Here is a 19,076-nt window from a genome sequence, read left to right as displayed (position 1 = left end):
TCGACTGTAACCGATCCTCACTCAGGACATGCCGAGAACAAGAGCATGTAATAAATAGACGCTGTGTTTGCTGAGCGATCCAGTGGCCTTTAGGGCCCTTTACAGAATGCTTTGGTATGACTGTGGTATGAAGAGAATTTTTCAGAGGAGTGAGAAAAACTTGCACACTATGGCAAGCTGGGATGGGTGAGTCGTGAGGAGTGGGTGAGGTGGGTGTGCACTGGGAGGGCTGCCATGTGCTGGGCAGCAGGTGCGGTCTCAGAGCTCCTGGACTCTAGGCCCGCCCTGGCAGGTAGAGGTCAGGTTCCTGACAGCTCCTCTGTCCTTCTGCCTGGAGACGATTTGTTAAGTTTTTCTTTTTTTTTCTTCTTCTTCTTCTTTCTAAAAGAAGCATTTAGTGGAGAATACAACTGGAATCCCTGATTTTTTGTTTTGTTTTGTTTTTGAGACAGAGTCTCACTCTATTACCAGGCTGGAGTGTAGTGGCGCGATCTCGGCTCACTGCAGCTTCCACCTCCTGGGTTCAAGCGATTCTCCTGCCTCAGCCTCCCGAGTAGCTGGGACTACAGGCACGCGCCACCACGCCCAGCTAATTTTTTTTGTATTTGTGGAAGAGGCGGGGTTTCACCTTGTTGGCCAGGATGGTCTCGATCTCTTGACCTCGTATCCGCCCGTCTCGGCTTCCCAAAGTGCTGGGATTACAGATGTAAGCCTCCGCACCTGGCCAGAACCTATGATGTTTTAAAAAATTACAAAGTCTTTTTGTTTAAAATGAACACAAACAGCAGTTCATGAATACCTTTTAACATGGTCTTTAAGTGTACTTTTACCTGTTATATTCATAATCCTGAGCAAAGGTATAGAAGATATTTGAGTATTAAGTATGCTTTCAAAGTATCTCTTATATTGCTGATTTTATGTTAGTGCTACCAAAAAAAAATCTACCAAACAAACAACTTTTGTGTCATCAGCTCAAAGAATAGCCACAAGGGTGAAGTTATAGGAAAAGAGGGCTTTACAAGATGATGTGTGAGATACTGTTTCTTTGGTGTGTCACAGAGCCATGTGGGTCCAGTGTTCCCCAAACGCCCTCTGACAGAACTCTAGGTCAGTGTTCAGAAATATCGTGTTCTTTTTTTTTTTTGGAGCCGGGATCTCTGTTGCCCAGGCAAGAGTGTGGTGGTGTAATCATGGCTCACTGCAGCCTCGACCTCCCAGGCTCAGATGATCCTTCCACCTCAGCCTCCCAAGTAGCTGGGACCACAAGTGTGCATCACCAGGCCTGGCTAATTTTTGTATTTTTTGTGGAGACAGGGTTGTGCCATGTTTCCCAGGCTCATCTCGAACTCCTGGGCTCAAGTGATCTGCCCACCTTGGCCTCCCAAAGAGCTGGCATTACAGGTGTAAGCCACCGTGCCTGGCCCAGAAATGTCGTATTCTTTACTCATTTCTGTTTTTCATAATTTACATGGAGGTATCCAGTGCAAACATGGAAGCCTAGTCACAGTGTCACAGTGTTGACCGTGAGCGACCGTGAGTCAAAAATGCCATTGTGTCACTGCATGTTACTGCTAATAGCAACAGTAAGTCCTTGCTTAACATCATCGTTGGTTCTTGGAAACTGCAACTTTTAAACAAAATGATGTCCAGCGGCTCCTGAAATCACATCCTTTTGTTCATCCTTGTTCTTTTATAATGTTGTCGTGAGGGGAAATGGTTTTGTTATATGTTGTTATGCTTGAAGTCTCAGTTTCCAGGAACCAACAATGTTATGTGAGGACTTACTGTACATATATAAGTGCATTTTGATATGAAACAGGACAAAAACTGGTATTATAAGCTTAAGATTTACCTACTAGTTATTTAAATTTCTGTGTCCCACTCCAGAGCTTATAGATGTAACCTAGGCCACATTCCCACTACCCCTGGGGGCACTCCCTCTTCCCACAGGCTTCCTTTGTATCACTCTTTTTAGGTTGTGCTTTCTTAAAATCCAATATTTTTAGGAACTTATGCCCTTATTTTTCTTCCTTATATTTCTTTCTTTTTTTTTTTTTTGAGACGGAGTCTTACTCTGTCACCCTGGCTGGAGTGCAGTGGCTCGATCTCGGCTCACTGCAAGCTCCGCCTCCCGGGTTTGCGCCCTTCTGCCTCAGCCTCCCGAGTAGCTGGGACTACAGGTGCCTGCCACCACACCGGCTAATTTTTTTTTGTATTTTTAGTAAAGATGGGGTTTCACCGTATTAGCCAGGATGGTCTCGATCTCCTGACCTTGTGATCCACCTGCCTCGGCCTCCCAAAGTGCTGGGATTACAGGCGTGAGCCACTGCGCCCGGCTCTTCCTTATATTTCTAATAGTTGTAGGCATTTTTAGGAAAAAGTTATGGCCTTTATCTTGAGATGTTTTTAGTAGACTCCTTAGAGACAAAAATAACACATAATACAGAGTTGAACATTGAAAAATAAAGCCTGGTGCAAAAGCAGTTCATCAAGGAAAGAACAGGCTTTTAAACTACTGATTGTCCATATGCAAAAGAATGAACTTCATCGTTCTCACAATATGTAAAAATTGATAAAAATGGATCACAGACTTAATATATAAAACTTAAAAAGGGAAGTGCTTAGAACAAAGTTCAGGGAAAAGAATCTTTCTCATTTCGGGTTAGAAATCTAGATGAGACACCAAGAACATGATCCACATGAGAAAAAAATAGAAATACTGGACTTACTGAAGTTAAGAATGTCTTTTGTCAAGGCACTGTTAAGAGAATGGAAATACTAGCTCCAGAATAGAAGAAGATAGGTGTAAATCATATTTTTGATAAAGGACTTGTATCCGAAATTTGTAGAGAATTCTCTAAACCCAATAGTAAGAAACAAAGCAACTTAATTAAAACATGGTCAAGAGATTTGAGCAGACACTTCACAGAAGAAAATGTAAGTATGACAAATATGCACATGAAAAGATGCTCAACAGTAGTCTTTAGGGAAATACAAATGAAAACCACAACGAGACAATACTGAACACCTATAGAGTGACTAAAAGTAAAGACCGTAGTAAATATTGGCAAGGTTGTAGAACATTGGGAACTTTCACTATGCTAGTATTATTGGTCACTCATTCAGAGAGAATACTAACAGTTTGGTGTCTGAAGGATTTCAGCCCTCGAGGACACAATGGGATTTGTTTTAAACTGGAGAATAGATTCCTCCTGCCAGAACCCCATGTGTCAGGGAGGAGGGAGGGGCAGGACAAGATGGGATCCCAGGAGATGGAGAGGCTGGGAATTGAGGTGCTGCAGGCGTGCAGCTGTGAGAGTGAGACAAGTGGACCAGTGGGAGTGGGAGAGACAGGGAGATGATCTGCATAAGAGTGTGACTGACAGAGGGGCGAGGCAGGGAAGGGAGTCGTGCTGTGGGAACCACCTTTATGGGAGTGAGAGCTGCCCCCCCTTACCTTCTGGCAGAGTAGCACTGTCGGTTGAAGTTGGTGGGTTTCTGCAGCAGTGTTGCTCTGTCCAGATGTAGACTCAGAAAAGGTTAAAAGGGTGGTGCAGTGTATGGAGGAGAGTTTGCCAGCCATGTGCAGTGAAAGAGGAAAGGCTTCACTCTGAAGAATGTGGCTGAGCTGTTGCAGCAGTGGGAGGAGGCTGGAGGGAGGGGAATTGAGTGTGAGTAGGCTGAAGGATTGTTGGGGAGAGGAGGCAGGTAACAGAAGACTCAGCTGGCTGTGGCTTAACAAGGCCTTGGGTATCTTTTTATAAGAAAGAAGTCTGGGAAGGCATCGGCTGGCGTGGCTCTGCGGCTGGCGTGGCTCTGCTGCTTAGGCATGATGGGGCTACCAGACTTTCCAGCCTGCTGTTTTGCCATCCTCATCATGTGGCTTTTCAGCCAAAGATTTGTCTTCTATTCTTAACTCTTGGATTTATCCTTTTTGCCTATTCTCTTATGTTTATTTGCTTAACTTCTAACTTCATTGTGTGCCTGTACCACCTTTAAACAAGTGTTTTGCCTTTGACGTGATTTCTGACTTTAGCCTTGCTCCTTCTAGCATGCTATTTCTAATTCATTTATTAGTTCTGCATTTATGTTATTTTGGTCGTCAGTGTTTTGACTTGCTCTGCAATCTTGTTTTCCATTTCAGCGTGTTCATTTGCCATTGCCTCTTTGAGTCTCATGTATTGATTGTATGTCATCTCTAAATCATTTCATAGCAAGCACTTCTGGGAACTTCAGTTATTAGCTAGGCTTTCTTAAATAAAAGACGGTGTCTTTAGGATGCCACGTGCGTGCCTGTGCTGTCCTCAGTCGGGGGCTTGTTTGGTTTGCTTTGCTTTGAGGAGTGGGGAGACTGGCCTGTCTTGTCTGGTTACTATGCCATGTCTTTTGTTAATCTTCCACATGGTTTTTGTTTGTTTGTTTTTTGCATGAACCTCTATCAGTATTGTTCTTCTTTTACATAGCAAGTGAGCTTCGGGTTGATTCGGGTTGAGGACTCAGAATTGTTGTAGTGGTTTTTTGTTGTTGTTTTGTTTTGTTTTGTTTTGTTTTGCATTTCCTCCTTGTCTGAGAGAATGGGAGCAGAGGAGGCAGGAATCACCCAGCAGGACAGGAGGCCATTATTCAGCTTTGTGAATATCTCTTCCCAGGGCTCCCTCCACTGAATCTGCTCATATCTGTTTCCTGTAAGACACACCCTTTGCTCAACATGGTTTCCCAGCTCCGGACAGGGGTCTGGTATTTTAGGACAGTAGGTCTCTGGTGTTTATGGGCCCTGCTCCTGTCCCCATCCCCCTCACATCGTGCCAGCTTTAGACAAGAAGGATGGGCACAGTCTATGAGTGTGCACATGTGTTTTTGGGGACAGTGCAGGGGTCAAAGGTGCACTCCCTCTAGAACACAGGGGAGGAGAGGGTCCAAGCAGGCTGCCCAGGCTCACATCCTGGCTCCAGGCCCTACCTGAGGCCTCCGTTTTCTTATCAGTGTGGAGGAAGATGATAGTCCCTACATCCTGGGGCAGGTGGAAGGATTGAATGAGATAATGCCCATAAGTCACTTGGCAGCAGTTTGCTGCTCTCAGCAGATGTCGGCTCCAGTCACTGATGCTTCATAGACTTCTCGCTCAGGCACTTCCCACTCAGTCGTCTTGGTCCCACTGATCTTCTTTCATTTATTTTCACTTTTGCCTTACTTTTTACTAAACCCTTGCTTAATTTTTGGGGGTGATTAGTGATTAGGTGATTTTGATATTTTTCTTCTTTCTCCAGCTTTCCTCTTATCCAATAACAACCAAAGTGGCTGTCTTCTCTGGGACTGCCTACTGGGAAGCAGGGGCCTTGTTTCTCAAAAAGTGTTCTGTTTTTTAAAGTTTTCATTGGCTGCCATCACACCCCTTTGTCTTCCCATGGGACGAGGGTGTGATAGTCTCATACTTTTCACAGTTCTGCCCATTTGCCAACTCTGTGCCTGGGGTGCACCATGCTTCCCCGTGGGGCTCCTGGGGTGGGCCGTGGTTCCAGTTCCCACCTGCTGGGCCCACGCTTGAAATCTGTCGTGTGTGCTCCCAGCCCTGCTCTTCACACTTGTGCCGTGCAAGTGTGTCACTTCCTCTCTCATTGCTCTTTTCCTGCCCACCTCTCATCCTTTCCCTCACTGGTTATTCAACTAATTGTTGTTGCTTTGATTGAGTTCAAAGAGGGTGTCTAGGAATTAGTTGTGAGCTAGCTAAATAGAAAAATCTGCAGTATATATTTTAAATTTGTAATCAATGCATATTTTATTTTCAGTGTTTAAAGAATTTTTCATTTGCAATACAGTATGGCTTACTTTTAGTCTCTGCATCTCAAATAATTTTTCAGAGGTGCACCTTAAATCCATTGTTGCCATAAGCCATGTTTTGTACAGTGACAGTACTTTGATGGTTCTTGCTAGGAGAGCAGTAATTAATACTTGTCATGTCTAGAACTTCCCTTCATACATTCTCCTGGAAGAGCATTCAGGACACGGATTGCCCCCTCTGGAACCTGCCATTGTGTGTTTAGAACCCTCAGGACACTGGTAAGCTGAGTGAAAGGAAGTCACTGACCTATTCCTTACCAACATACTTAACAGTGCCTGTAGGAAGCTAGTTGGGAGATGTGGATGGGAAGGAAAAAGTGTCAACATTTATATGAATTTCAAATATATCTTACCTCTAGCCGTGCCTTAAAATGGTTTGAAATATGAAAACTAAAAAATATGGTAAAACATTTTTATTAAACTTGTAGCTTAAGTTTATATTCAGTTTAATATAACTGACTACATTAAGTTTATGTGCAAATTCAGTAACTAGGAAGTCTACAGGTGGCCAGTGTTGTGAAGTTATCCCCCAACACTTTATTATGACAGCTTTGGCCAATGTTATTTTAATGGATACTCTATTAATACTACACAGTGAACATTGTACAAATATTGGATGATTTTTATAAATTAGCCAACTGAACCTAAAAAAGCAGTAGGTATTGGTGAATACATTCATTTTATATGTTGTGGGTAGTTTTTCTTGCTGGTTTAGATAGAGATTTTATGCCTTGTTTTTACTTTTGTTTGGGATGAAAGGGAAAGATCCTTTTTTTGTTGTTGTTTTTCTTGAGATATGTCTTAGAGTTTTGAAAAGCTGACTAGATGTTGGATATGTCTTACAAATATAGTTTGTTTCCAGTAAGTTAGAGTTTCTTTGCTATGCTAAGAATGGCTCATTCCACTTTCTTAATATGAAACAGTTGTTGACTAGTTCTTTAAATAACAAAATCTTCTGATACTGTCCTTTTACAGAGTGTTTGGTGATTTTCCCAATGAAGAGTAAAGCTATCTAGTTCACCTTTATAGCTTTAGTTATAATCAAATATCCTTCTTGTTTTAATTTGCTTGTTTTGCTGCTCATTTTCTGTTAAAGGTTACAAAGCAAAAAAAAAAAAAAAAAAAAAAAAAAAAAGGCCACTCCACCCGGGCTGATCTCCAGCAGGAGACCCCAGAAAGTGCAGAGTGGGACACGTGACACGTCGGCTCGGGCCCCTCCACACAGGTTCTGTGCCTCGTGGTCACTACCACATCTTTCATGTCTCAGGCTTTTTCCCATAGCGTTAGCCCTAAAAAAACCGTAAGATAAGATAGAGGTGGGGCCGGGCGCGGTGGCTCAAGCCTGTAATCCCAGCACTTTGGGAGGCCGAGACGGGCGGATCACGAGTTCAGGAGATCGAGACCATCCTGGCTAACACGGTGAAACCCCGTCTCTACTAAAATACAAAAAAAACTAGCCGGGCGAGGTGGCGGGCGCATGTAGTCCCAGCTACTCGGGAGGCTGAGGCAGGAGAATGGCATGAACCCGGGAGGCGGAGCTTGCAGTGAGCTGAGATCCGGCCACTGCACTCCAGCCTGGGCGACAGAGCGAGACTCCGTCTCAAAAAAAAAAAAAAAAAAAAGGATAGAGGTGGGCCAGCACAGAGAACAGAGCGAGGAGGAAGATCTGCAGCGACGTGAGGAGGCAGAGTGTTGCGCACCCTTCCATCGCATGGGCCTGGCTGTGTAATTCATTTCTCTCCAGCAACACTTGCCCAACCGGAGCCGACTGCTGTGTGATTTTGTTTTGAAGCTTTCTGCCATTGTCACTGCCTCTGACAACAGATGAGATAGGTAATAATTCATTTTTCCTTTCGTTCTAATTACCCAGTTATATTCTTATGCTGATTAAGTCTCACAGTGGCTTAGCCCTGTCAAAGATAGCTAAGGAGCTGTGGGTCTCAGGTTTCTGGTCTCTGTTAGTGGTAGGTAGCTGACTGTTAGGAAAAGCAAGTGACCTGCAGAGTGAGACATAGCTAATCCACCACTGATTTACTAGTGCACATGGATCAGGTGCCACCTTACCACTCTGAGCCTTCAGTTTTCAGATTTGTCAAATGAAGATAATTATGATAGTGGCCTTATAGGATTCTTTCAAACATTATAAGAATAATGTATTCCATTACATATTACATAGTACCTAATAAGTTCTCAATAAGTGGTAGTTATTTATCCGTTAATAATGGGGTTGCTATGCCCAGAATCTTTAAATTTTTATCATGCGTGCTACTTTTGATAAATAATATCAGAAACATTCTTGTGTTCATGTCCACTCCATTATTTAGTCATCTCTAGGTAACATGAAATATTTTTACATATTATTTCTTGTATTCCTGATATTTTACTATCTGATAACACCTGGTAAACTTAGCCAGATGTTTTGTGTTTCTAACATACAGAGAGTAGGGATTTCCCACTTACATCTTAAGTCTTTTATTAGAATCTTCATTTAATGAAAACATGAAAGTTCAGTTTTTATGAAATGGAGTGTTCACTCTTTATTGTTACAGTCATTACAGTTAATTCAGAAAGGCAAGAAAAACAGTTGATGTCAGGGTGTCACTTCCTTCACTTCTGACTGTAGTTGGCAAGTGTGGTGCATTTTTCATGTGTTGAGCTTTCCAAAAGGAATGTTTTCTATAGTATTCTCTCCACACTTTTCCTCTATTATTTTTTCAAGATGAGTGGGTCACATGTTCTTTTTACTTCCTCCTTGATTTGGAAAGAATGAGGGATGATTTTGAACTTTGGGAAATACTCTCTGAATATTGTCTAGAAAAATACTGGGGTGTTTTTTGTTTTGGTAAAAGAAAGATGAGTAGAAGAAAAGACGCTCCTTACAGTGTGTGCTGCTTGATCAATCTTTGTCCTCGCGGGAGGCAGCCTCTAACCCGGCTGCCTGGTGTTCACACAGTGTAATGCTGCCTGTTGAGTGAGGCTGGCCATGCTGACTTAGAAGCAATGGGACGTCACCTCTCAGATAGGTTGTAAAAAGACTATGGCTTTCTTGAGTCACTCACCCTGCAATGTGGCTTATGTGGGACCGAGAAGGCCTGCCAGCCATGGGGGAAGGGAGCCTGGAAGCAGCAGACCCAGCCAAGCTCTTCCTGGATTTCTGACCCCTTAGAATCTATGAAAGAGTAAGTGTTTGTTTTAAACCACTAAGTTTTAGAGTAATTTGTAATGCACAATAAATAATATAGTTCTTATTACTTAGATCATTAGACATGATGACACTGTTTCTTGGTTAAACAGACTACATGGTTTATGCTTTATCGTATTCAGTGTCCAGTGGGGCTAGGAAATATTACAGAATTGATTTGTTTTCACCATTTAAGAGAGTTTGATTTTTTTTTTAAAGTATAAAATGTTAAATACAACTCTTAAGGGGTGGAATCTGTAGATATCAAGGTGTTAAGTTTGACATTTCGTTTCAGTAGTTACATTTCGTTTCAGTAGTTACATGATTTGTCTGGTAAGGTAAACATGAAACATATCTCTGGCAAATGTAGTCAAGAATTTTCTTTAGGGCTGACTTATGTATTTAAGTTCATTTGACACATGTATATATGTATTATACATACATAATACATATTACATACCTACCACAAAACCTGATAAAGGAAAACCTAACACAAAATCTCAAAAAGGAAAAAATATCCAGCCTAGTCATAATCCTTGTAATACATTTGTAGATACTAATATGACTTTAAATCAATTACATATACTTATATATAATATACAACATATTGTCTATGTAAATAACTAGGGATTAGAATGAAAAAGTGCAGTACATGTAAGACATAGTTGTCTAGGCATGTCATGGCACGATATTTTCACTGTAGGTAGGTAGATTTCTTACTTCAGCCCTAGTAATTGATCTGATACATGTATGCTGCTACAGAAGAGTCCACTGGATCCCCTCTTTCGCTTAGTTTTGTTTCTCTGGACAGTTTCCATGTACCTGGGATAGGTGTTATGTTCAGAAGGCTGTTGGGAAGATCTCAGTGTAGATCAGGCTGGCCGATACCACTTCTCTTGTGTATGATGAGCAGCTATCTTATAAGATAATTATTTAGATTCTGAATGTCTTCCTTCTTGGGTCACTTTTGTGTGACCTAGGTTGTCTAGACCACAGAACACACTTATCACTAGGCATCAGCTGGCTGTTTTCCCACTTTGTGCTGTGCAGCATCCTCCTACCCTGGCCAGGAACTGTAGGGATGTTGTGTAGACCTTCTCACCTCAGCTGCGTCATTGACTAAGACATTGGGCGTGCTGAAATAAACTGTAGGTCATGTCAAGTTTCTTTGGTTTTGAACAGAAACCAATGTTGCCACCAAAAGGGAGACTCTCTCAGTGGCAGGACACTCTAGACCTGTGCCATCTAGTATTGTAGCCACTAACCACATGGATGATTTAAATTTCAATTGATCAGAATGAACTAAAAATTAAAACTTGAGCCGTACTAGTCACATTTCAAGTGTTCAGTAGCCACATGTGGCTAGTGACTTCTGTGTTACATAGTGCAAACACAAACCCTTTCCACCATCATGGAAACTTCCCCTGGAAGTTCACCTCCAGATAACCTTACCTGCAGGCCTTCATTCCAATTTACTAGCCCAGCCATTCCTTCCATTGCTCTGTTCAAGATCCACACTGAAGGAGAGTTGATTGGTCTGGCTTAAGTCATGTGCTCACGTCTTGGTCATATGGGTGTGAGAGAGGGTTGGGCAGGAGAAGCCTCCAGAGACCCCACAGAACCACCAGGGCAAGCATCTGAGTTCATAGCCTCAAGACAGCACTAAAGGGCAGAGGGGTGCACAGTGCTATTGGTGGGAGCTGGCTAAGAATGGACAGATGCACACCATGACAGTCTTTGAAAGCAAGATTTTGTGTTTGTCTGGTAGGTAACAATACATCCTTCAAAACATTTTTTAAAAAGATATCACAATGTATCAGCAAATATTTGTCTTTAAAGGTGCATGTAAACATTGAAAAATAAGCGTAATTTTGCTTTTAATGATTACGACTTTGGTGTGTCTGTTTCTCTAACAGCGTGTGGCATAATAGTTGAAAAAGCTCTCTATAATAAATATTAATGAGGCCGGGCGCGGTGGCTCAAGCCTGTAATCCCAGCACTTTGGGAGGCCGAGACGGGCGGATCACGAGGTCAGGAGATCGAGACCATCCTGGCTAACACAATGAAACCCCGTCTCCACTAAAAATACAAAAAAATTAGCCGGGCGTGGTGGTGGCGCCTGTAGTCCCAGCTACTCGGGAGGCTGAGGCAGGAGAATGGCGGGAACCCGGGAGGCGGAGCTTGCAGTGAGCCGAGATCGCGCCACTGCACTCCAGCCTGGGCGACAGAGCGAGACTCCGCCTCAAAAAAAAAAAAAAATAAAATAAATAAATATTAATGAAAGCTGTATCACAAAAGTGTTTAATTGTGGCCAGGTTGCTTAATTTGCTCTGGAGAAACATTTTTGATGTCCAGCCTTCCTTCCCCATCCCAGTCCTGATTGTTGAAGACTTCTCTACCATAATCCACAAAGAGCTCAAACTGACATAGTTCAGGCAGGTTCTGCTGGGGTTGAGCCAGCTAGGTTTTTCTCCTTACACATCCCTCTGCCTTGTGTGTGCGTGTGTGTGTGTGTTTTCATTGCTCTACAGAAGGCCTCAAGGAATAGGAAGCATGACAACACTTTAAACATTGGTCACAAATGGCAGGATAAATATTCTTATGGTTTTTGTATGATTGTGACACAATCTAAGACTAGTAAACATGCCAGGTTTGTTCACATAGCTCACTCCTCTTTGACCCTGATGCTTTCGTTGTAAAGTGAGAGGAAGTCAATTTTGTAAGCATCAAGCCCTGATGTATGACGAAAGCTCTTGCCTAAGCTGTCTGACACAGAGTTCCACAGGAATCAGTTTGCAGCAGGCTTTATCATCCAAAGCTAGCATTGTACTGCAGTGTTTCCTCTCATGGTTCAAGGAAAAAACAACCTGAAGTGGGGCTTTCTATTTATGAGAGAAGATTTATAAGTAATTCAAAAGTGGCATTTACTTCCGGAAGTCAGAGATCACTTCTAATCATATCTGTAAATGCCCTTAATTCGGTATCCACATGACTTTTAACTTGAAAGATTTGTTATGAGCATCCCCCTTTATTGGTATGACTTCTTTCTTTGTGCCGTTTTGAGAAAGGAAAAGATGAAGGCTAAAAAAAAAAAAAAAAAAACAGAACAAAAAGCTTGGATTTTCCACCATTAAATGTTACTAAAACATACTTCATAATCCAAAGTCGTAAGGTATGGTCAGTTCTTTACACATTACATTGCAATTGATTGTGAAATGTCAAATAAAGCTTGCTTTAGATTATTTTAACACATGTGAATATAAAAGGGGAAGTAACATCTATATTTTACATTATGCTGTACTTTGAGTTTAGGTCTTTTGGGCTTGGAGGAAAGGGGACGGTAGTCTCAGATTGCCGCCAACATCACCCCATGGCATTGAAGGTTCTCATTGCTCCCAAGAGGCAGCAGGGAATACAGGAGATAACCAGATATTTTAAACATTTTACTTCTTGCCTTGTCTGGCAAAAGCTTGCTGTGCTTTAAGCCTCTGCTAATACAGGTTGCTACTTCAAAGTAAGTTGTGTTTTAAGTAGTATAATCTCAGGAGATTATTACCTAGGGAGAAAAATTCTTGACGTCTTCTCAAAAAGATGAAATGATGGAAAATTTATAAACAGTAATCTTACATTTCAGGTATATCTTTATTCTATCCAAGTGATACCTAAACATGAAGACATTTTGTTACATGATGAAAACAGTTTCGCCACTTGTGGTAGTGCCTGCTAATTGCCTACCCGTTTTCATTTTCCCTTAGTGGCAAAACACTCAGCAAGGAAACTACGTTTCCCAGCCTCCTCCAGCTACACATGGCCAAGTTCTAGCCAGTGAGATGCAAACAGATACTGTTGTCCAGTACTTAGTCAGTGGCTTTGAAAATGGAGCACCTCCTTCCCATTCCCCCCTTTCCCTTCTTGCTATTTGGTTTGCAGACCTGACTGCAAGGCTTCAGCAGCCTTTTTGGACCATGAGATAATCTGAAGGACATAAGATGCAGCCTGAGGACAGCAAATGAGAAACATTGAGGGAACCTGGTTTCTAACAGTGGTCATTTGTGAGCTTTATGCAACCCTGAAAAAACTGATCCCAAAATTTTGTTGCTGACTTCCAAGCTTTCAAGAAAGTGGTTAAAGCAATAAAATTAGTATAAAGTGGACACTGAAAAGGTTGGTGATCCAGTAGCATCATGTAGTGAAGTACTGACTAGCAAAAAACTCATTCCCCATACTCACTCGGTAATGCTCATCCTCAGTGCTTGTCATTTGTTAGAAAAGAGAAGCTTTGAACCTCAAAACAAAATCTTTAAAAGAATTCAGAGCATACCATATGAAATCTTTGCTATTGTAAATAAACTCGATCATGATATGAGCAAAAGCATTACATTTAAAAATGTAGCTCCATCAAAAGGAATCAAGGTCTGAGGAGGAAAGGTATAAGATGAGCTTGGAACATTTTGTGATACCAGATAACAGAAAGTTATCAATGACTATTTTGGTCATATCAAAAGGACTTCAGAGCCAATCTAGTAAGTCCTCACTGGTCAAAGATGGGGTAGTTTGAGCATCAATAAAGATCTTAACTGCAGTGGATTGTCATACATCAAATAGGTTAAAATCTATAAGTTAATTATGATTTCCAAAGATTAAAAACTTACTGTTTAGCATTAGAGGATACTAGGGAACCACCTTGTAATTTTGAAAACTAGTGAATAAATGAAAAGAATCAACCACTTATAAACTAGAAACTCATTTTTATATTATTTACAGATCACAAGCAAAAGAAACAAAAATATCCATTTTGAGTGTTTTCATCCTCTTGTTTTGTCTGTGGCTTCAGACAGCGAGTCAGAGCCATCCGCTCCCAGGATCTTGAGTACCAACGAAAGAAATTGATTTGAGCGTGAACAGTTCTTACTCCTGCCCCGGCACACAACTTTACCGCATCACCAGGGAGCAGCAGTGGCTCTTGCCTCTCTGTGTCCTGCTGTACCACCAGACTTTTCATTTGATAAGTACACAGTTTTGAAATTCTTTGTTAATTTTGCTAAGCATTATTGGCATTCATCATTCACCTATAACATAGCTTATTGTTTATTTTCATCACATTATCTGTTTAATGCCACATAGGAGGAAACATAATCCATAGCTGATAGATTCATTTTCTGCACATACACGTATCCCCTAAATAATTCATTAAGACTTCAATAAGGAGGTAATTGGTGTTTAAAATGCTAAATATTATATAGAAATTGTAGTAGACTGTTACGTAGCAGTTTATGTTTTCTTTTTTTTTTTTTTTTTTTTTTTCCCTTGCCATTTTATCAATTTGTGGGGAAATTGGTTGGAGCTTTTGGGTGGGCTAAGAATAAATTACTGTTTTTCCCATTTAAAAATGATGGGTTCTCAGCATTCAAATATTTGCTTTTCAGTGGCTTTTAAAACACAGAAAATTTATTCCAGAAACCGTGAGGAGCATTATCTGTACCTTGTCTCATACTGTCCGTGAACTGAATTTTAGCAGTCTGACTGCACCTGCAGGGATCTCTTCCTCCTTCCCATTCAGCCCAGTCACCCCACGACCTCCAGTTACGCACACCTGCTCTGTTCTGAATCCCGATTTACCTGCCTCTCACTCTGCAGCATCCTCACCTTCCAGTTCTGCTGAGACCTCACTAAGTCCTCAGGTCTGGGGACACTTTCACTCTCAGTCATTTCCCTCTTTTCCTCTCTTCTCTCCTCACACAGCCTAGATTTCATGGTTCTTTGTGATAATCACTTTCTTACAAATGATCTTAGTTACCTTCCCACTAACCTCATAGGGGAATTGTAAGGATTAAATGAGTGAATACTCTTGGAGTACTTGGGAGGATTTACATAGTGTTATTATGTAGTATCTGCTCAGTAATGTCAACAATTGCTATTACTTAGCTCTCTCCTCTCTTCTTGTACTTACCTGGCCAAGTTCCAGGCCCCACTCCCATCCCCCCAACCCCTATCACCAAGTAGCTAGAAATTGCTGGGGATGGAAAAGATAATCATGCTAACTCATCTCCTGGTCACGCGTCTCAAATGTGTAGTTAATTTTGCCCAGCAACACTGCCATCCTTCCCTGGTGTGTTTGCTGTTCCACTTTCTGAAATGCACGTTCAAATCTCTTTCCTCTATCCACCTGTACTTCCTGATGTTCTTGGTACAAATTACAGGAAACCTTATTTCAGCTGGCTTAAACGGTAAGAAAATACCCTGTAGCATCACAAGCTGTCACAAAGTAAGGCGTCTTCAGGATTGATAAGTTCAGCAGCCTCGTGCTGTCTTTCTGCTGTGCCTTCTCCAGTTTGGAGAATTTGCCCTTGCCTCCTTCCATCATGGCCACAAGATGGCTGCCATAGCTCCAAGTGTCACATGTAGAGGTGGCAGCATCCTGGAAGAAGACCTGTGTATTCCTGCATGTCTTTATTTCAGTGAAGAGTATCTTGCCTAGAAGACCCCTGCAGACAACTTTACTGAAGGAAAGGTAGGGTGAACAGTGGTAGAACAGGTGGTTTATAAAACATGGTTGACTGCAGCTGGGCAGCTGATCAGCCTCAGTGAGCACCTGTCCAGGTTTGCTGACATTTGTCTAAACACTGTCCCTAAGTGATCTTATTCAGGACCCTGGCTTTGAATGCCACCTGTATGATGCTAATCATTGGTAAACCTTATTCTCTGTGTCTAGTGTCACACATGACTGCTCCATTCTTATGTGTAAAAGATACCTTATACTTACCATGGCCAGAGCACAACTTCCCCCGCACCTCCATTCTTGTCAGTGTTCATAATATGGGACAATCACACACTCAGGCTAAAAATCTAGCCATTAGATTGACTTTCCTTTCTCCCAGCATCCATTTAACTAGCATTTCAGACAAAGCTTATTCCAGGTCCTCCACATCTCTCTCCCTACATTGCCCTATCTCAGTCCAAGCTGCCATCCTGTTATACTTGGGTGACAGCAGTAGCTGCCTTCTGGGCACCCTTCTCTAATTTTGTGTCTATCATCTCTTCTCCCCCAATCTTACACATGATCTTTTTAAAGTGCAGATCAAATTGTGTCACTTGCTGGTCAAAACCCTCCAGTGCCTTTGTGTCACTTTGCCTAGGGTACAATGTAAACTTCTACTCCGCCTACCCAAGCTCCTGTCCTGCTACTCCTCACATCCTTTCCTCTTAGCCACAGTGGTCTCCTTCCTCTTCAATGGGCCATACTCTGCCTCACCTTTGCGTCTTTGTACCAGCTGAGCTCATCACTGGGTGTTCTTCCTGATCTTCATTTGGATGTCTGGTTATCATTCAGACATTGGCCTCGCCTTTATCAAGCAGGCCTTCTCCAACCACCCCATCTAAATTAGTCATCTAGTGCACTGTCTGAGAACTCTTTTCCCTGCCTGAAATTCTCTGTGTAACACTCCTCACAGTCTCTTCTCTCTGGACCATTGCTTCTTGCCATTTGTCTTTGCTCCCCTTCTGCAGAATGGTAAAGGATGGTCTATCTTACTCAGCACTGTGAGTTCAGCACCTAGGACAGTGCCTGACACTTGTTAGGTTACTCAATCAATAAATTATTTATTGAACTTAAATAAGCTTTGTTTGCAAAAAGTAAAACAGATAAACTCCCATTCAGTTTCATCTGACTTTTTAAAGAGAAAACTAGTAGTTTATTATTGTATCATTCATCTTTTTGGAGAGTAAGCAGTAGAAATTGACTCTGGCTACCCAAATGGAAAGGAAATTTATTGTAAGCCTCCTGAAATCAGTAGATGGATAGAGATTGAAGCTGCCTGTCCAACCTCAGGCTGGCATCACTTGTTATTGATCCTTGTAGCCAAGGATAATTATTTTGAAACTGTTATATAATCTTCATTTTTTCCTTGAAAAACCTTTGTCTTCCTTTATCTCCCTGAATATACACATCGTTTATGGCATGTGCATTCCCATTGCAATGCTTTATTCTCAGATTTCTTTCAGAGGCCCTCTTTCTGTTTTTTATTTAGGTGGACAAGCTCAAATCTTCATTGAAGAATGACAGTCCTATACCACTGTTTCTCAGAAGACGCTCTCAGATGCCCAGTGGCTTCTTGTCCCCCTCAGAGTAAACCCCAGGTCCTTTTGGGCCCATGGGACCCACAGGATCTGCCCGTGCTGTGCATTTCAGCCACACGGGACCTCCTTGTGCTCCACAAGTGAATCAGATGCAATTCCCACAAGACCTGTGCCCTACATGTTCCTCCTGGAGATGCATTCCCCAGACCTGTGTGGGAATCTTTGCTTCCTCCTGCTCAGTTGCAGTGTCACCTGCTCAGAGCCCTTCCCTGGCCATCCTGTCTTAACTGTGCCCATCCCCACTCCGTCCCCCCTGCTTTCTTACTCTGTGTGTATTTCTTTCTTTGTTGCAGGGCTTCCCATGGCAGTGCTGAACGCCAGGGGCCAGGGGCTTTGTTTTGTTCATGGATGTATCCATGTACCAAAACAGGGTCCCTCCGTAGTGATGCTTCAATGAGTGAACATTGACAGTGAGATGACAACAAATGGGTTGTCATCTGTGAAGTTAGTTTTAAAGGAGGAATTCCAAAATGGTCCTAAACAACAAGTAGACAGCATGTGAGGTGATGATTGCAATTACTTATTTGGTTATGTAAATTCTGTTGCTGTAATTTAAGAGAATTATGTCTCCACCTCCTGTTGTAGAGCAGTGGGTTAGTAGATTCTGCTAACTTTTCAGAGGAATGTTGGAGCCTATTGGAAATGCAGAACCTTTGGTTCACCTCATACCCACTGAATCAGAACCTCCAAGTTGACAGACACAGCCAAGGCAAAAGCCTTAGAAATCCCCTTGTGTTTTCTAAGCATTCACACATTAGAAAGGGAAGGGCAGTGGCCAAGGCAATTTCTTTCTTTATAGCATAGTAATGCGGCTTTGGAACTCAGTTTCTGCTTGCTGATCTGGACATATTGTCATGTAGGTACACGTAACTTCACATAGTACCTTTGGCTGGTGGAGTGTTGAAATGACAGAAATATTATACTTGCTTTTCTGTGGAAGGAAAAGTGCTATAAATTTACTGCCCCTCGGAAGGTTTGAGGCACTTGTTTTTTAAAATTTATTTTTAACTGACAAATAATTGTATATTTATAGGTACAATGTGATAATTTTGTTTTTGTTTTTATATTTTTGGAGACAGATCTCGCTCTGTCACCCAGGCTGGACTGCAGTACACAATCATAGCTCACTGTAGCGTCTCGTCCTAGGCTCAAATGATCCTCCTGCATCAGCCTCCTTAGTTAGCATGCGATGCCTGGCTGATTTTGAATCTCTGTGTGTGGTAGAGATGGAGTCTTGCTATGTTGGCCTGGCTGGTCTCAAACTCCTGGGCTCAAGCTATCCCCCCGCCCCAGCCTCCTAAAGTGCTGTGATTACAGGTGTGAGCCACCACCATGCCTGGCCATGGTATATTGATCTATGTAAACATTGTAGAAAGAGTCAGTCAAGCTAAGTAACATATCCACTGCTTCACCAACTTATCTTTTTTTGTGTGGTGAGAACATTCAAGGTCATACACTACATACTATTATTAACTGTGGTCGCTGTGAGATCTTTGTTTTTAGTGGAAGCCTTGTGAGCTATCCTGGAATTCTCAGTTTAGCTTCATATTTCTCCTCATACCCAGTAGTACCATGGAGTACCTGCAGGAGTGTCCTGGGAATGTGTTACTTGCTGATGTCGTAATCCCTGAGTATATGGCTCTAGCCCAGGGAGCCTCAGAGCAGATCCTGACCAGGAGTCAGGGCTCTGTGTTGGAAGCTGTTGGGATAGACAGTGTGAGTTTGAATAGTTTTATAGACCTCTGTCACCTTGAATGCATTAGGGCTGCTTGTCAGACTGAAACAATTATAATTTCACGAAGGACAATCCTATTTTTTAATTCCACTGCTTAATTTCATCAGTTACCAAGACTGTTTAGGAATCCTGAATTCAGATGCCTAAGGGAACTAGCAGATTATATGATCTAATCTAATGAAGCAA

The 19,076-nt window shown here is 42.1% G+C and overlaps 2 protein-coding genes across 12 annotated transcripts in view; one reads left to right on the top strand and one right to left on the bottom strand.

Moving 5' to 3' along the window:
• LOC126937670 (40S ribosomal protein S20-like) overlaps positions 1-19,076 on the bottom strand; it is a 1,038,442-nt gene that overhangs the window by 51,342 nt on the left and 968,024 nt on the right. The window lies entirely within an intron of this gene.
• The window catches only part of AUH (AU RNA binding methylglutaconyl-CoA hydratase), a 145,518-nt gene that overhangs the window by 114,391 nt on the left and 12,051 nt on the right, over positions 1-19,076 (top strand). The gene's annotated exons all lie outside the window — the stretch shown is intronic.

The sequence above is a fragment of the Macaca thibetana genome, chromosome 15 (assembly GCF_024542745.1).
Source record: "Macaca thibetana thibetana isolate TM-01 chromosome 15, ASM2454274v1, whole genome shotgun sequence".
NCBI lineage: Eukaryota > Metazoa > Chordata > Mammalia > Primates > Cercopithecidae > Macaca > Macaca thibetana.
This window is presented reverse-complemented; position numbering and strand designations above follow the sequence as displayed.